The 19,049-nt window shown below is 40.3% G+C and overlaps 1 protein-coding gene and 1 pseudogene across 2 annotated transcripts in view; one reads left to right on the top strand and one right to left on the bottom strand.

Annotated features, from left to right (window-relative positions):
* Positions 1-18,747, bottom strand: part of MGA (MAX dimerization protein MGA) — a 159,838-nt gene extending 141,091 nt beyond the window's left edge. The window contains exon 1 of one of the 2 annotated variants that reach the window (XM_068549737.1): positions 18,666-18,747. The gene's annotated coding sequence lies outside the window, so the exon portion shown is untranslated. Of the gene's footprint in view, positions 1-18,373; positions 18,442-18,665 lie in introns of those variants that run through there. The other variant, XM_068549726.1, reaches the window with a different exon arrangement.
* On the top strand, positions 461-1,116 carry LOC137759434 (large ribosomal subunit protein uL1 pseudogene; annotated as a pseudogene).
* Positions 18,748-19,049: the final 302 nt, after the last annotated feature.

Raw genomic sequence — 19,049 nt, 5'->3', positions numbered from 1 at the left:
GTTTTCAACACTATTTGAAGACAGAGCCAAGAGATGAGTTTCTGATTTTTATCTAAGTACTTAACTTCCTACCATTTCAGGAATTCTGAAGAAAGCACCTAGAAAATGTATAGTCATCATTAAAGTCTTTGGAGGATAATTATAAAATGTGTAGACTTTCCAGAGGTTTTGCTTCTTTTATTCTCTGGCTGCCCAACTTTTGAATGTTCTGCTACTTAGCACTTCCAATGAAGATGGACAGTGAAAACAAAAATACATGAAAGGCAAGCTGGCCAGTTCTGTTATATCAGCAGGTAAATACTTATTGGGAAAGAGTTGGAAATTGTTATAATGTATTAGCAAAACTAAAGTTTTAAATACCAACAAAGTAAGTTCAGTATAAGCCAACAGTGGGTCACATCTGCAAAAAACTCTAAAATGGAGGTGTGGCTCTTTTCCGCTTATCTCACCACGAGGCACCATGAGCAGCAAAGTCTCCCGCGACACCCTCTACAAGGCAGTGCGGGAAGTCCTGCATGGAAACCAGTGCAAGTGCCAGAAGTTTTTGGAGACGGTGGAGCTTCAGGTCAGCCTGAAGAACTATAACCCTCAGAAGGACAAACGCTTCTCAGGCACCGTCAGGCTTAAGTCCACTCCCCGCCCCAAGTTCTCTATATGTGTTCTGGGGCACCAGCAGCACTGTGTGATGAGGCCAAGGCTGTGGATATCCGCCATATGGACTTGGAGGCACTAAAGAAACTCAACAAGAATAAGAAACTGGTCAGAAAGCTGCCCAAGAAGTATGATGCCTTTTTGGCTTCAGAGCCTCTGATCAAGCAGATCCCACGAATTCTGGGCCTTGGCCTGAATAAGGCTGGCAAGTTCCCTTCCTTGCTGACCCATAATGAGAACATGGTGGCCAAAGCTGATTAAGTGAAGTCCATGATCAAGTTCCAAATGAAGAAGGTGCTGTGTCTGGCAGTGGCTGTTGGCCACGTGAAGATGACAAATGATGAGCTTGTGTACAGCATCCACTTAGCTGTCAACTTCCTGGTGTCACTGCTCAAGAAAAATTGGCAGAACATCCGGGCTTTGTACATTAAGAGCACCATGGGCAAGCCCCAGCGCCTATACTAAGGCACAGCTTAATAAACCATATTCCCACCACTAAAAATAAATAAATAAAATAAAATAAAATAGAGATGTGGTATCCAGATCCTGAGAAGAAAATATTCCTCTATATGCTGGACTGGCTTGCCAAAATCTGGACTAGTATATCCTGTCTGGGGCACCACCTTTTAAGAGGACCAGAAAAAAAGAGAAAAAAGAGGATCAGAAAAGGCCAACAAGGGTGTTGAGAATATGCAGAAACTATAATGTATTTTCAAAAGGTTGAAATCATGGGAAATTTCCTTTTCAATTTTTGTTTTTGTTTTAATTTAATTTTAACAAGCATTACTACAGCATTAAACATGAAAACCATCAAAAAGAAATCTCCACATTCAATTCATTAAATAATCAACAAAGATTTGCTGAAAAACTACTACAGGCCAGGCACTGTTCTAGGACAGACCAAAATCCCTGACTTCTTAGAGCTTGCATTCTAATGGGGAACACAGAAAATCAATACATAATATAATTTCAGATACCTACAATCTTACCACTGACCATGACTTTTTAGTCCTCTGAATTTCTACATGCATTTGTATATATTTTTATAGGCTTTGGGGTTTGTTTCATAATTTAAAGCAGGTCTTTGCCATTTGGGTTCTACTCTTCATTTAACATTATTTTGAAAACATATTTTGCAAGTTGCTACATAGTATTTAATATGTGCTTTTCACTTTTAATGCCACAATTTACTTAATATTTCTCTACTCTTCAACACATGTTATGTCCAGCCTTTGCTATAAGTGCAACAAAGGACTAGGGTCGGAGTGATTTCCCTCTCAAGAGGAATTTGGGCAGGGTAGGCAGTGAGCTGTTAGGTTTGCAGAAGTACTTTTTTTTTTTTGGCTGCACCACACAGCTTGCAGGATCTTAGTTCCCTGACCAGGGGTTGAACCCGTGCCCTTGGCAGTGAGAGCACGGAGCCCTAACCACTGGACTGCCAGGAAATTCCCTGCAGGAGGACTTTAAAACTGACAATAGGAGCCCAGAACGTTAGAACTAACATGCTTAAATAATAAGGAAACAGGCCATATCCAATCACTCCAGGCAAAATCTCAGGTAGAAAAGAGAATTCTTATTGAGGTGAGAGAGAGTAGAAGTACATGGGCTCTATTCAGGAACCCTGGCTGACTACTGGCAAGGAAGGAATTCTCTGGCACTATGTGAGAGCGCACTACCAAGCCCAGAGAAACTTTTCTCAAATTCCTTGTAAGTCTTCGGTAAGAAATTAAAAGCATGAGGCTAACCTTTCGGAAACATAATAGGAACTTTAGTGGTATCAGGAGAAGCGAATAGGCCAATAAGGGCAGTTATAACGTCAACACTGATAATCCCAAAGGCACCACTGAGGTCAGCTCTTGAGAAGATCACACAGGAACACCGGCTGCACATTAAGGCCACCAGGCAGTAAAGGTATGTGCAGCACAGCCAATTGCAGCAGAACCAACAAATCAACATCTACAGGACAGTCACAAGCCAGTGAACCAGAATTTGGAAGGATCTGGTGATAATCAGTCTCAAAATCAAAGACAATTTTCATTATCATGGCCTAGAAAATTTAAGATGTAGGGGTAGGAACTTCCCTGGTGGCACAGTGGTTAAGAATCCACCTACCACAGGAATAAAGACGCAGACATAGAGAATGGACGTGAGGACCCGGGGAGGGGGAAGGGTAAGCTGGGACGAAGTGAAAGAGTGGCATGGACATATACACACTACCAAATGTAAAACAGATAGCTAGTGGGAAGCAGCCGCATAGCACAGGGAGATCAGCTTTGTGTCCACCTAGAGGGGTGGGATAGGGAGGGTGGGAGGGAGATGCAAGAGAGAGAAGATATGGGGATGTATGTATATATATAACTGATTCACTTTGTTATACAGCAGAAACTAACACACCATTGTAAAGCAATTATACTCCAATAAAGATGTTAAAAAAAAAGAAAAAGAATCCACCTGCCAATGCAGGAGACATGGGTTCGACCCCTGGTCTGGGAAGATCCCACATGTTGCAGAGCAAATAAGCCCGTGAGCCACAACTACTGAGCCTGTGTTCTGGAGATCGCGAGCCACAACTACTGAGCCCACAGGCCACCGCTACTGAAGCCCACGCACCCTAGAGCCTGTGCTCTGCAACAAGAGAAGCCACCACAATAAGAAGCACGCGCACCACAACAGAGAATAGCCCCCACTCGCCGCAACTAGAGAAGGCCCGCACGCAGCAACGAAGACCCAACACAGCCATAAATAAATAAATAAATAAATTTATTTTTTTTTAAATGATATGGGATAGATTATGAAGATAATTTAAAGAATCACTTGAAGGTTGTCATGAAAGCAGGAATAGACTATTCCATATATTCTAGAGGGTCCTGGAATGGAAGTTTCTATAGAAGGTTTCACATCAGCATAAGGAATAACCTTCTGACCTCTAAAACTACCCAACAATGAAACAAGTTTCCTCATAAAGTGGTAAGCTCCCTGCTACCAGATGTATTTAGCAAAAACTGATCAACTTTGTGGCTTCTGTAAAGGAGAATCTGAATTTGACTGGGATTTTTGGTGTTGTTCTTTACCAAATATCTTTAACTGAATTTTTGTTTTTATCAAAGTTATCCATGAATATAAAGACTTGAATAAATATAAAGGCTTATTACAAAAAACAATGGTCCTTGGGCTTCCCTGGTGGTGCAGTGGTTAAGAATCCACCTGCCAATGCAGGGGACACAGGTTCGAGCCCCGGCCCGGGAAGATCCCACATGCCGCGGAGCAATGAAGCCCGTGCACCACAACTACTGAGCCTGCACTCTAGAGCCCGGGAGCCACAACTACTGAGCCCGTGTGCCACAACTACTGAAGCCCACGCGCCTAAAGCCCATGCTCCACAACAAGAGAAGCCACCACAATGAGAAGCCCACGCACCGCAACAAAAAGTAGCCCCCGCTCGCTGCAACTAGAGAAAGCCCGTGTGCAGCAACGAAGACCAACGCAGCCAAAAATAAATAAAATAAATAAATTTATAAAATTTAAAAAAATTTTTTTTAATTTTATAAATTTATAAAAAAAAAAAAACAATGGTCCTCCACCCCAACAATTTCCCAACTCCAAGGGGCAAAAATTTTCAACTTTTGTGAATGAATCTTCTGCCATATACCTCCATATCACAATATGCTTTTTCCATTTCTTTTCTCCAGTTTTAGGCACTATTAACTTCCCATTATAGAAGATTAGATTTAGCTCTCCTTCCACTTCACATTTCCATACATGTGCACACTTCCCATCCCCCACTCTTTCCAATATAATTATATAATTCTAATTAGATAAATACTCAAGGTTCATACAGATCCTATTCAGAGCTGACCACGTAACACACTTATTAGAAAGGGTAGGGCAGGCTAACAAACTGATCTCAAAATATTAGCCTGGTGAGTGAATATTCAGGTCATTAGTTAAACCAGTTCTTTTCCAGAGTCATTCTAGGGCTCAGGCTGACAGCAGTTCTGCCATCTTGAGTACAAGGCTTCCAAGGTTGTCCCAGATGTCGGATCCCAGATAGCCAGGAGAGGCGGACACAGAGGAACACATGAAGGACGTCAGGCCCATTTCCAGTCACATTCCACTAGAGAAAAGTCATGAGGTCTCATCAAACTGCAAAGGAGACTGGGGGATTCTGACTAGCAATGAGCACCAAGGAGAGAGCAGACGTGAACAGTTAGCGGTCTTTGCCACATACACCATGATTACTTTTCCTCAAAACAAATTAGTGAAAAAAAAATTGCAACAGACCTTAGAAACAGTCAAGGAATGAAAAGATATAAGGGTAAATAAATCAGTTAAGTAAATCTAAAGGAAAGTTAATGAACATTCCCCAAAAAAAGAGAGAAAATTAAAAGATGATTAATTCATTCAAGAAACACTGTGCTCTATTATGTACCATGCTCTGTGCTAAGTACTAGGAAAAAAAAAAAAACATATAGACTAAAAATAAATAAATAAAACAAAACAAAATATAGACTAAATGCAATGTAGTATCCTCAAGTGCATCCAGGAACAAAATAAGGACATTAGTGGAAAAACTAATAAAATCCAAATAAAGTCTGCAGTTTACTTAATAGTAACGTACCAGTGTTGGTTTCTCGGTTTTGACAAACGTACCCTGCTAATGTAAGATGTTAACATTAAAGAAAACTGGGTGAGGGAGAACCTCTGTATAATCCTTGCTACTTTTCTATAAATCTAAAATTATTCCCCAAAAAAGTTTATTTTAAAAAACTCAGTCATAATGATGAAGGCATTGAACTTCCTCAAAAAATTAAATATAGAATTACCATATTCAATGTGAATTATATCAAACATTTAGAGAAGAGCTAACACCTGTCCTTCTTAAACTCTTCCAAAAATTGCAGAGGAAGGAATACTCCCAAACTCACTCTACAAGGCCACCATCACCCTGATACCAAAACTAGACAAAGATATCACAAAAAAAGAAAATTACAGACCAATGTCACTCATGAACATAAACACAATAATCCTCAACAAAATACTAGCAAACAGAATCCACAACACATTAAAAGGATCATACACCATGATCAAGTGGGATTTATCCCAGGAATGCAAGGATTCTTCAATATGCACAAATCAATCAATGTGATACACCATATTAACAAATTAACAAATAAAAACTATATGATCATCTCAATAGATGCAGAAAAAACTCTTGACAAAATTCAACACCTATTTATGATAAAAACTCTCCAGAAAACGGGCATAGAGGGAACCTACCTCAACATAATAAAGGTCATATATGACAAACCCATAGCAAACATCATTCTCAATGGTGAAAAACTAAAAGCATTTCCACTAAGATCAGGAACAAGACAAGGATGTCCACTCTCACCACTCTTAATCAAAATAGTTTTGGAAGTCCTAGCCATGGCAATCAGAGAAGAAAAACAAATAAAAGGAATACAAACTGGAAAAGAAGTAAAACTGTCACTGTTTGCAGATGACATGATACTATACAGAGAATATTCTAAAGACGCCACCAGAAAACTACTAGAACTAATCAATGAATTTGGTAAAGTTGCAGGATACAAAACTGATGCACAGAAATCTCTTGCATTCCTATACACTAACAACGAAAAGATCAGAAAGAGAAATTAAGGAAACAATCCCATTTACCACTGCAACAAAAAGAATAAAATATCTAGGAATAAACCCACCTAAGGAGGCAAAAGACCTGTACTCAGAAAACTATAAACACTGATGAAAGAAATCAAAGATGACACAAACAGGTGGAGAAATATACCATGTTCTTGGATTGGAAGAATCAATATTGTGAAAATGACTGTACTACCCAAAGCAATCTACAGATACAATGCAATCCCCACCAAATTACCAGCGGCATTCTCCACAGAATTAGAACAAAAATTTTTACAATTTGTATGGAAACACAAAAGACCCTGAATAGCCAAAGCAATCTTGAGAAAGAAAAACAGAGCTGGAGGAATCAGGCTCCCTGACTTCAAACTATACTACAAAGCTACAGTAATCAAGACAGTATGGTACTGGCACAGAAACAGAAATATAGATCAATGGTACAGGATAGAAAGCCCAGAGATAAACCCACGCACACATGGGCACCTAATTTATGACAAAGGAGGCAAGAACTTACAATGGAGAAAAGACAGCCTCTTCAGTAAGTGGTGCTGGGAAAACTGGACAGCTACATGTAAAAGAATGAAATTAGAACACTCCCTAACACCATACATAAAAATAAACTCAAAATGGATTAAAGACCTAAATGTAAGACCGGACACTATAAAACTCTTAGAGGACAACATAGGAAGAGCATTCTTTGACATAAACCACAGAAAGATCTTTTTTGACCCACCTCCTAATGAAAATAAAAACAAAAATAAACAAATGGGACCTAATTAAACTTAAAGGCTCTTGCACAGCAAAGGAAACCATAAACAAGACAAAAAGACAACCCTCAAAATAGGAGAAAATATTTGCAAATGAAGCAACAGACAAAGGATTAATCTCCAAAATATACAAACGGCTCATGGAGCTCAACATCAAAAAAAACAACCCAATTAAAAAATGAGCGGAAGACCTAAATAGACATTTCACCAAAGAAGACATACGGATGGCCAACAGGCACGTGAAAAGATGCTCAACATCACTTATTATTAGGGAAATGCAAATCAAAACTACAATGAGGTATCACCTCACACCGGTCAGAATGGCCATCATCAAAAAATATACAAACAGGGCTTCCCTGATGGAGTAGTGGTTAAGAATCCACCTGTCAATGCAGGGGACACATGTTTGAGCCCTAGTCCGGGAAGATCCCACATGCCATGGAGCAACTAAGCCCGTGTGCCACAACTACTGAGTCTGTGCTCTAGAGCCCACGAGCCATGACTACTGATCCCACGTGCCACAACTATTGAAGCCCACGTGCCTAGAGCCCATGCTCCACAACAAGAGAAACGACTGCGATGAGAAGCCCGCACATCACAAAGAGTAGCCCCCACTCACCGCAACTAGGGAAAGCCCACGCACAGCAACCAAGACCCAATGCAGCCAATAAATAGATAAATAAACTTAAATATATATATATATACACAAACAATAAATGCTGGAGAGGGTGTGGAGAAAAGGGAACCTCTTGCACTGTTGGTTGGAATGTAAATTGATACAGCCACTGTGGAGAACGGTATGGAGGTTCCTTAAAAACCTAAAAACAGAACTACCATATGACCCAGCAATCCCACTACTGGGTATATACCCTGAAAAAAACCATAATTCAAAAGGACACATGTACCCCAATGTTCATTGCAGCACTATTTACAATAGCCAGGACATGGAAACAACCTAAATGTCCAACGACAGATGAATGGATAAAGAAGATGTGGTGCATATATATAATGGAATATTACTCAGCCATAAAAAGGAATAAAACTGGGTCATTTGTAGAGATATGGATGGACCTAGAGTGTGTCATACAGAGTGAAGTAAGCCAGAAAGAAAAAAACATATATCATATATTAATGCATATATGTGGAATCTAGAAAAATGGTACAGATGAACCTATTTGCAGGGCAGGAATAGAGACGAAGAAATAGAGAACGGACATGTGGATACAGCGTGGGAAGGGGAGGGTGGGACGAATTGGGAGCTTAGGATTGACATATATACACTACCATAGGTAAAATAGATAGCTAGTGGGAACATCCTATAAAGCACAGGAAGCTCAGCTCGTGCTCTGTGACGACCTAGATGGGTGGGATGGGGGGGGGGAGGTCCAAGAGGGAGGGGATATAGGTATACATATAGCTGATTCACTTCATTGTATAGCAGAAACTAACACAACATTGTAAAGCAATTATACTCCAATTAAAAAAAAAAAAAACTACAACAGAAAAAAATTAAAAACTTAGTCATAATGATGCAGCCATTGCAGTTCCTCGAAAAATTGAATACAGAATTACCATATGATCCAGCAATTCTACTTCTAGATATATACTCAAAAGAACTGAAAGCAGAGACTCGAAGAGATGTTTGTACATCCATGTTGATAGCAGCATTATTCACAATAGCCAAAAGGTAGAAACAACCCAAATGTCCATCAACAGATGAATGGATACACAAAAATGTGGTATATACATATAATGGAATATTTTTCAGCCTTAAAAAGAAAGGAAATTCTAACCCATGGTACAACAGAGATGAACCTTGAAGACATTAGGCTAAGTGAAATAAGCCAGTTCCACAAACACAAATATTTTGTATGATTTCACTTATGTGGGGTATCTGCAGTAGTCAAATTCACAGAGACAGAAACAGAATGGTGTGCCAGGGACTAGGGCAAGAGGAGAATGATAAATTAGCATTTTATAGGTACAGAGTTTCAGCTTGGAGAGATGAAAACTCTGGAGATGGATGGTAGTGATGACTGCACAACAATGTGAACATACTTAGTGCCAAAGAACTGTACACTTAACAATGGTTAAAACAGTACATTTTATATTATACGTATTTTACTATAATTTTTTAAAATACAGTCAAATAAATACAGTGATACAGGTTTGACTAGCACTTCTATCACCAGAAAAAGATCTAAAAAATTCTAACTTCCCTGAGACTATGACATCTAAAATGAGTTCTAAACAAGACAGTCATAGTAGGGAAAGAAATGGAGGGGAGGGACAGTGAATAAAGGCAGAGGTACAGAAATCGTGGCAGTCTAGAACAGGGGTCAGCAAACTACAACCCCATAGGCCATGTCCTGCCATCTTTTTTTATATAGCCCACAAACTAAGAATGCTTTTTACATTCTTTAACGGTTGAAAAAAAATTAATGAAATTTTATGACATGCAAAAATTACATGAAATTCAAATTTTAGTGTCCATAAAGTTTCCCTGCACACAGCCATGATCATTCATTTACCTACTGTCGATAGCTGCCTTCATGCTACCACAGCACAGGTGAGTAGTTGTTGACAAAAACAGTAAGGCCCACAAAGCTTAAAACATTTATTATCTGGCCCTTTACAGGAAAAGTCTACCAACCCCTGGTCTAGAGGCCTGCAAGTAGTACATGTAGTATGGATAGAACAAAGATGTGTCCGAGGGAGACACATGGTAAATGAGATAAGCTGTAAGGTAGAGGGCTGTAAGTACTAGGCTAAAGAATCTGAACTTGTCTCAACTTGATTCCATTTATTATGAGAAGCTGCCAAAGAATTTTATTGAGAGTAATCTGATTTGATCCACCTTACATAAAGACAATTATCTACTCATTTCTAAAGGTAGCTGAACTATTCATTTTATTTATTAAAAAACAAAACTTGCTAATAAAAAAAAAAAGCCTAGAAGCATACCAATAAGGTTAACAGTGGGAGTTAGCATATTTTTATTTCTTCTTTGTGCTTATCTATGTTTTTCATATCTTCTCAAATGAGAAGAAAACTGCTTTTATAATCCAAATCCCCAAATAAGTGCTTTTAAACTCATATTCATACACACACACAATTTCTTCTCTAGGTTCTCTACTCTTCTACCCTCCCCCCAGCGCCCAACCCCTGCAGCCTCAGGTAGGAGAAAATATGTCTAAGAAAACCTACACACAGCAAAACTATAAAAGGATGCCTCTGTCACACTTATAAAGACTAAATGGCATTCCACCTTTTCAAATTACCTATTTGCTTTACAGACTTGAAGGAATAAAATGTCGGAAAGCAATGTACTGGCAGGGCACTCTTTTCCTATACAGGGCTTTCATCACATCAAAGAGTCAAATCAGGGACTCCCTGGTGGTCCAGTGGCTAAGATTCCATGTTCCCAATGCAGGGGGCCCAGGTTCCATCCCTGGTCAGGGAACTAGATCCCACATGCCGCAACTAAGACACAGCACAGCCCAATAAGTAAATTAAAAAAAAAAAAAAAAAAAAAAGATTTACTAACTTGAAAAAATATATATTTTTTAAGAGTCAAATCAATAGTATCTTTTTGAAACTAAAAATATTAAAGGACAAGAGAGAATGCAGAGCTTGCAAGTCAGGTCAAAATGTTGAAAATTGATGCAAGATAAGACTGCATATAGCTCTGAGAATATAATTATGGGCTTAAGAAATGCAAAGTCTTTGATTTACACCACAGTACTTTGCATTTACTGATATACTGCTTGTTAAGATTAAATTCCTTTTTAATGTTATGTTTCAGTTCCTTGACTAAACTGTCAGGGATTCGTGTGCAGGGAACCATGACTTTTACTTCTTTTGTGTGTCCCCCACAGCACCTCATACAGTGCCCATATATGGTGGGTGCTCAATACATGCTTACAATTGAATGACAAAATAATTAACCCTACTTGAGCTCACAGACTGAAACCCTCACACCTACAATACACACCATTAAGCCTCTCTCTATGCAACAGTTAAAAGGACATTTCTGGGGTGAGTACTGCTGATTCTACTGGATTTATTACATTAGGCTTCTCCTCTAGCAAAGAGCTCAAAGAACATGTGTAATGTTAAAATAGAATTCCTGACTACTGAGAAGGTGGGTGGGAAAGTGGGCAAGTGGAGGAAAAATCTATTATAATAGCTTGCCTCCAAAGAATAAGCATTATTCAACTCTAGAGATTAAACCATTCCTAAAATGTCTCTGAACTAAGACTCCTAACTGACATCATTTCATTAAACTTTGTACTGGCTAAATTCCATCACAATAAATATCATTAAAACCAACAACTCAGGGCTTCCCTGGTGGCGCAGTGGTCCCTGGTCTGGGAAGATCCCACATGCCGCGGAGCAACTGAGCCCGTGAGCCACAACTGCTGAGCCTGCGCGTCTGGAGCCTGTGCTCCGCAACGGGAGAGGCCGCGACAGTGAGAGGCCCGCGCACCGCGATGAGGAATGGCCCCCACTCGCCGCAACTGGAGAAAGCCCTCGCACAGAAACGAAGACCCAACACAGCCATAAATAAATAAATAAATAAATAAATTCATTAAAAAAAAAAAAAACCAACAACTCATAAAACCATAAATAAAAAATCTAAATATCTCAGCTAATGATCCATATGATTGTGTATTATAACATCTAGTATTATAAGGTCTAGTTTTAGTTATTTACTCTCTTTTGCCAAAACAAAACTTCTAAACTTTTTCAAAGCATTAGATTGGGCATGCCAAGCACTGGGGAAACAAATGAATCAAAATCAACCGACTTGGGGCTTCCCTGGTGGCGCAGTGGTTAAGAATCCGCCTGCCAATGCAGGGGACATGGGTTCGAGCCCTGGTCTGGGAAGATCCCACATGTCGTGGAGCGACTAAGCCCGTGCGCCACAACTACTGAGACTGAGCTCTAAAGCCCACGAGCCACAACTACTGAGCCCACGAGCCACAACTACTGAAGCCCACGCACCTAGAACCCGTGCTCCACAACAAAAGAAGCCACCGCAATGAGAAGCCCGCGCACCGCAACGAAGAATAACCCCCGCTCACCGCAACTAAAGAAAGCCCACGCACAGCAATGAAGACCCGACGCAGCCAAAAATAAATAAATTTAAAAAATAAATAAATGTCTTTCAAAGTTTAAAAAAAAAAAATCAACCAACTTTATATTCTGCTATAAATTAAAGTACCAACAACAAAGCTGAGGAAGTACTGTGCACTGAAGAGCCAACTTCTATCTGTGGAAATCTTGGGAAATTATATAGCAAATTTAAGCTAGACATTGAAGACTGAGGGAGTTTGAGGCAACAAGCAGGAAGAGGGGTAGAAAAGAGAATTCTAGGCAAATAGAGGGCTATACACATGCAGAACATGTTGGGCATGACAGGAATGATAAAGAGGAAAGAGGATAAAGAGAGAAAGGTAGGGTAGAGTTCAACAATGATAGGTCTGGTATGCTAAACTATGAAATTTGGAGTTTATGCCCCCAGGTAATGTAGAGAAAGTAGAAATCTTCAAATAGGACAGACACAAAAACCTGAAGAATCAGTTTATGTAGCAGGAAGAGCCTAAGGTACATTACAACCATCTCAAAGGCTTTATTTAATATAACACCATATAGACACAGTAAATACTGTGCTGATGCAGATACAAAAGAAATCTAAGTGTGACTTATTCCTCTGTCCATGCTTTCAGCTTAGTCTCAGGGCTCAGTCACCGGCCCTCTTCTCACCAGACCCAGGTTTTTAAACACCATCTATGTATTGATGACATCCCAAATGTATATTCACAGCCATGACTTTGACTCCGGGCTCCAGACTGAACAATCAACTATCTATTCCTGGATAACCAGTGAGCATCTCAAATTCAACGTATCCAACTAAACTGTTCATTTTAAACCCCAAACTAGCTCCTTCCGGTTTTCCATCTCTCTACCTGGCACTAGTTGCTCTAGCTAAAAACCTTGCAATAATCTTTGATCCCTCTCTTTCTTTCACCTCTCACAACTAATCTATCAGCAAATTCTATTGGTTCTACCTTCCACATATACCCTGAATCCAACCCCTTCTCACTGTCTCCATCACTGCCTCCCTGACCCAAAGCCACCATACTTCACCATACCATTCCAATGACTTCCTGAATGGTCTCCTGCTGCCCCTCTTTCCTCTACAGTAGTCAAAGTAATCTTTTTAAAACATAAATTAGATTGTATAATTTTTCTTCATAAAACTGTCCAATGGATCCCACCACACTTAGAATAAAATTCAAAGCCCTTCTGATCTACAAGGCTCTATACCATCTGAGACCCACCAGCTTCCCAGTGTCATTTCCTGCTACCCTACCCTACCACAGCCACCACCACCAATTAACACTGCAGCAGTCTCCAAACTCTAGCACACTAGCCTTCCTGCACTTCCTTGAAAAATCCCGAACTGATTCTTGCCCCAGAATCTTTGCATTAGTATTCCCGCTGCTTGAAATGTTCCACATGTTAGCATGGCTTGCTCCTTATCATTCAGGTCTCTTTATCCTCAAATGTTACCTCAGAAAATCCTTATCTCGTGACCTATGTAAAAGAACTACCAAGCCTACCACCACCACTCTCTATCCAGTAGTACTATTTTATTCACAGCACTTTGATAATATCTGAAATCATATTATTTATTACCTTATTGTCTATCTACTAGACTATAAATTCCCATTATAAATAAGACATTGTCTTATTCACTGCTCAATCCCTACACCTGGTATAATATACAGTAGGGCTCATTAATTATTTGTTGTTGAATGAATGAATTTACCTAATAGGCCTAATCTATCTTATTTATATTTTCATCCTGTTATGCATAATTCATGGTTACCAGGCTGTTCTTCCTAAAACAGTTTAAAGACTGTTAAAACAAGCTATAGTGTACTAATGCCTTTAATTCCTTTTTATAATTAGCCCTTCCAGCAATTTGGCCAGTTATTTTTTCTTTGACTGTAACTTCTACTATCGTCTTTCTATATTATTAGCTTATCAATGTACTGTTTACTATAAATGCTATTGATAAAGATGGACAGACATGCCCAGAATATTATAACAAATACTTTTTGTTATACCAAAAACAAGTAACAGATTATTTTAAAAAACAGAAATTACAGAAAAGCAAACATTTAAAAACCAAATTCACAGGCAGGTGATCAAGGTAAACATCAAGAGTGACAAGTCATGTTGATAGTATGTACTCTAACTCCAGTCTAATAATGAAAAAAACATCAAATCCCAACTCAGGGACATCTGACCAGTACTCCTCAAAATTATCAAGGTCATCAAAAACAAAAGTCTAAGAAACTATCATAGCCAAGAGGATCCTAAGAGGGCATGATTACTAAAAGTATTGTGGTTGTGTAACGGAAGGTTCTGAGAGGCAAGAGCTTCATATGAACTCTCTGGAGATGCCTTGGAAGATCAGGCAGCCAGCTTTGTTCACGAAGCTATGGCCATCTGGGTCACACATGCATTATGTTTGTTTTCACTCTTTCCCTACCTCACCTCCTTTTTCCCCTGACACCTTCTTCCTTGTAATATCACCCACCAACAAAGCACTAGTACATTTTTTAAAAAGTATTGTGGTATCCTAGATGGTATTCTGGAATAGAAGAAGGGTATTAGATAAAAACTAAAGAAATCTGATTAAATTATGTGCTTTAGTTCATAATCATGTATCTTGCTTCATTAATTACAACACATATACCGTACTAACATAACACGTTAATAATAGGGAAAACTAGGTGCTGAGTATTTGGAAACTCTCTATACTGTCTTTGCAATTTTTCTATAAATCTAAAACTGTTCCAAAAAATAACAAGTTTTTTTTTATTAAATTCATCCAAAAATCCTACCATTCAAGTAAAATCACCGTTAGTTTATGTTTGATATATACCATTTTAGATTTCTATGTAAACGGACACGTAGAGGTATATTGCTACAAAAATGTGATCACACTGCACATCATTTTATAACCTGCTTTTTACACTTAACAATATATATAATGTGCTTTCCAAGTCATTACTAGAAATCTCTATCATTGTCTACTAGCTACAAGGTATTACCCTCTATGAAGGAATCCTATTTATTTAACCAATCCACCATTATTTAACATTTAAGTTTTTCCAGTTTTTTGCTACTATAAAAAAATACTACAGGGACTTCCCTGGTGACCTAGTGGTTAAGACTCCATGCTCCCAATGCAGAGGGCATTGATCCATCCCTGGTCAGGGAACTAAGATCCCGTATGCCACACGGCGCAGCCAAAAAAAAAGAATTAAGACAACTCTTAATGAACATTTTTGCAAACTTACCAATTAGTGCCTTAATAAAGAAGAGGAGGGCTCCCCTGGTGGCGCAGTGGTTGAGAGTCTGCCTGCCAATGCAGGGAACACGGGTTCGAGCCCTGGTCTGGGAAGATCCCACATGCCACGGAGCAACTAGGCCCGTGAGGCACAACTACTGAGCCTGCGCGTCTGGAGCCTGTGCTCCGCAACAAGAGAGGCCGCGATAGTGAGGGGCCCGCGCATCGCGATGAAGAGTGGCCCCCGCTTGCCGCAACTAGAAAAAGCCCTCACACAGAAACAAAGACCCAACACAGCCAAAAATAAATAATAAATAAAATTTTAAAAAAGAGGAGCAGCTGAGTGAAAGGACATACAGGTCATTAATGCTTTCAATAAGTATAGTCAAAATGTTCTCCAGAAAGGATGTTCAAATGTAAATATCCACCAACAGCAGTGTATTAATGTGCCAATTTCCCCACTCCTATGCCAATACTAGATATTAATATTTTAACACATGTATGCTCATCTGCTGGGGGGGGTTGTTTTGTGGTATTTGCTTATAAGTGGAAAATAATGTATTTTTATCTTTATTAGTTATTTTTATTTCTCTATGCGTGTGATCTACCTATTCAGGTCTTTTGACGATCTACTAGATACTAACGTCATTAACCTTCTGGGTCCAACGCATGGTGCAAATTTTTTTTCCCACATTTTGCCTGGCTTTACTTATCATTGGACCCCCTACACCTGAAAAACTGCATGTCACATCGTACACACTCAATAAATATGTGAAGTGAATACAAAATGAGTAAATTTGTCTTTTAACTTGATGGTGTTGTTGCCAACTAGGGGTTGTTTTATGTAATAATTCTATCAATCTGCCTTTGCAATCATGCTTAGAACAGCTCATACTATGCCAAGATTAGAAAACTGTTCACCCATTTTTTTTTTTGGAAGCATAATTTTGACTTCATATTTTATATTTAATTCACCCAGATTTTATTTTATTTACATTTTAAGGTAGGATTCCATTTTATTTTTTTCAAATGATTAGCCAATTATTCCAACACAATTTCAAAATTCTTTCTCAACATGAAATGCCACCTGTATAATACTAAATAGTCTTATATATTTCTAGATTTATTATTCTGTCCCACTGGTGTGTCTATTCCAGAGTTACCACTTATTGTATTATCATAGCTTTATTTGTATATTCACTAGTACAAGTCCCCCCCCTTAACTTTCATCTTTCAAAAATTTTTGTACTTTATAAGTTCATTCTTCCAAATGAAATTTAGAATCATTATGTCAAGTTTTCAAAAGGAATACTGGTTGGAATTATGTAAATTATCAGTCATATGACCTTGTGCAAGTTACTTAATCTCTCTATTGCTGTTTCCTTCATTGGTAAAATGGAGATAATAGTACTTAACACAGGTTTGTTACAAGAACTAAATGAATTAAGACATATAAAGTACTATGCTAGAAAGATGTTAACTATTATTATAATTGTTTAAAAGTGATAACTATTATTATCATGATTGCTCAATAAATGTTTTCCAGATTGTACTCCCACAAAATTCAAAGGCTCTTTAAGATACATCAAAGGGTACTATAAAGCATAAGCAATGATATGAAAAATACATAATTTATGCCTGCTTCATTTCACTAAGGCCTTGACCTTTGGTAAAATAAAGAGCTGAAACTGGAAGCTGAGAACTATGAAAAACACCAAAGGCTGGTAGCAGGAAGCCTCAAAAAATTGGCCCGCCATGTTCAGAAGACGACTTCTAGTTAGCATTATGGGACATGAGCATGTGCCCTCTAACTCCTTTTATTTCCCCATCTCCACAGTTATGACAATACTACTTATCTCTTGATTTCTTTCCAGGAAAACACATAGGGACTAGACGTCTAAAAGATAGAATACTTTTCAAATGAGATAATGGGCAGGTACAGAGTATAAATCCTACTGCTAAATATGGACAGACATGCCCAGAACATTATAACAAGTTACCTCCATCAAGTTTCCTGTAATGATGGAGGAAGGGGGATTGTTGTGGGTTTTCTCCTGTGGGGAGACCGGCTTGTCTCATAATGATTGTTAATGACCTGTTTGTTTTTAATTATTTTGCTATCAGCATGACATTGGGATGAAGTACAGGTCATACACCTTTTAAGGGCTTCAAAAAAAAAAAAACAAACCTCCTATATAGAGCTAAAATACGAGAAAATAGAGGCCAAGAGTGGCAACATGACTTGCTAATTGCATACGTAACCAAAGGCCTACACCCGAGGTCTCCTCATTCCCAGAACCCTGCTCATTCCACCACACCACACAGCTTCTCACCGACGATTGCCACGCTTCGAGGTGGGAGGAGTAAAAGCAGCCAGTCCGGCCAAAGCAAAGGCGCTGGAAAACCGAGGAACGGCGCAGCCGAGAGCACATGACTGGCCGCTCCTCTCCCCTCCCACCCTCCACCCTCCCCCTTCCCCCCTCCCCCCTTCCCCGCGCCAGCAGCACGCGCTGCCAACCTCGTCATGTGACCTTCACGCGGCCCCAGCGCTCCCCCAGCTAGGCGACTCTTTCCAGCAGCCATTTTGCCGAGAACTTGTCGTCCGTGCTCACAGTGGAGCAGGACGCCACGAAAACCCGCAGCCAGACTTTACAGGCCGCACACGCGCTTCGAAAGAGTACTGGGACCTGCAAGGCAGAGCCGAACCTCACTGAACACGTCGCACCCCGGGGCGCCGGGGAAAGCTGTGGGTGCGCCTCGGAGTGCGATTGGCTGTGGCGTCCACGTGACGCCATCGCCCCCCCACCCTCTCCTTCCCCCCCCACCCACAAAAACAACCAGACAGACTCTTAACACCTCGCGCCAAGTACGCGCCGCTGGGCGCGTGGGGACAGACGGGGCGCGTGGCAACCAGGGCGCCTGCGCGTACCTGCCAGAGCCGACCGGAGCGAGCCCACGCGCCGCTCCGCTCACGGGTCCGGGAATCCTCGCGCTGCTGGACCACCGGGCTAGTCATTGGCGGCCAGGTTTGGTCATGTGATCGGCTCAGGCCCGCCCCTAACCGCTAATCACCTGGCACCGTGCTCGAAGCGGCGCCGAAAGTCGTTCGCACGCGGAAAGGGAGGGTAGTTAGAGGACCTCCTTTTCAGCCGTTATGGGCTTACGTTCCTACAGGGGAAACGAGGAAGCGGGGTCTCAAAACTAAGTAAGCTCACACCTACCGCTTTAACTTCGCGTGCCCCTCTAGGAGCCGGGAACCATCGCCCTTGGGCGCTCCCCGATGCACGCCGGGATATGTCTGGCGCCCCTCAGTGTGTTGCAGAGCATGCCGGGAGAGGCACCTCTCCCGATTTCCTGGCTCTCACCTCCCTGGTGTTCCTTTCTTGTCCCTTTGAAAGCCCTGTCCTACGGCTGGGATGGAGGCGGTTCCGGTAATTATGGGAGTGTGACTGGGTGTAACAGGCACTTTGAGTCCCCCTTCCCCCACTCCTTTGATCTGTGTGGTTTTAGGGAAACCGCTTAACTTTTCTTCAAAGAGCATGCATTTAGTAAGCGCCTGCTGAGTGCCTTTTTGAATATTGCAAAAAAAAAAAAAAAAAGGGAGG

The sequence above is a fragment of the Eschrichtius robustus genome, chromosome 1 (genome assembly GCF_028021215.1).
Source record: "Eschrichtius robustus isolate mEscRob2 chromosome 1, mEscRob2.pri, whole genome shotgun sequence".
NCBI classification, from domain to species: domain Eukaryota; kingdom Metazoa; phylum Chordata; class Mammalia; order Artiodactyla; family Eschrichtiidae; genus Eschrichtius; species Eschrichtius robustus.
Note: the sequence above shows the minus strand (reverse complement) of the source record. Positions and strands in the feature narration are given on the sequence as shown.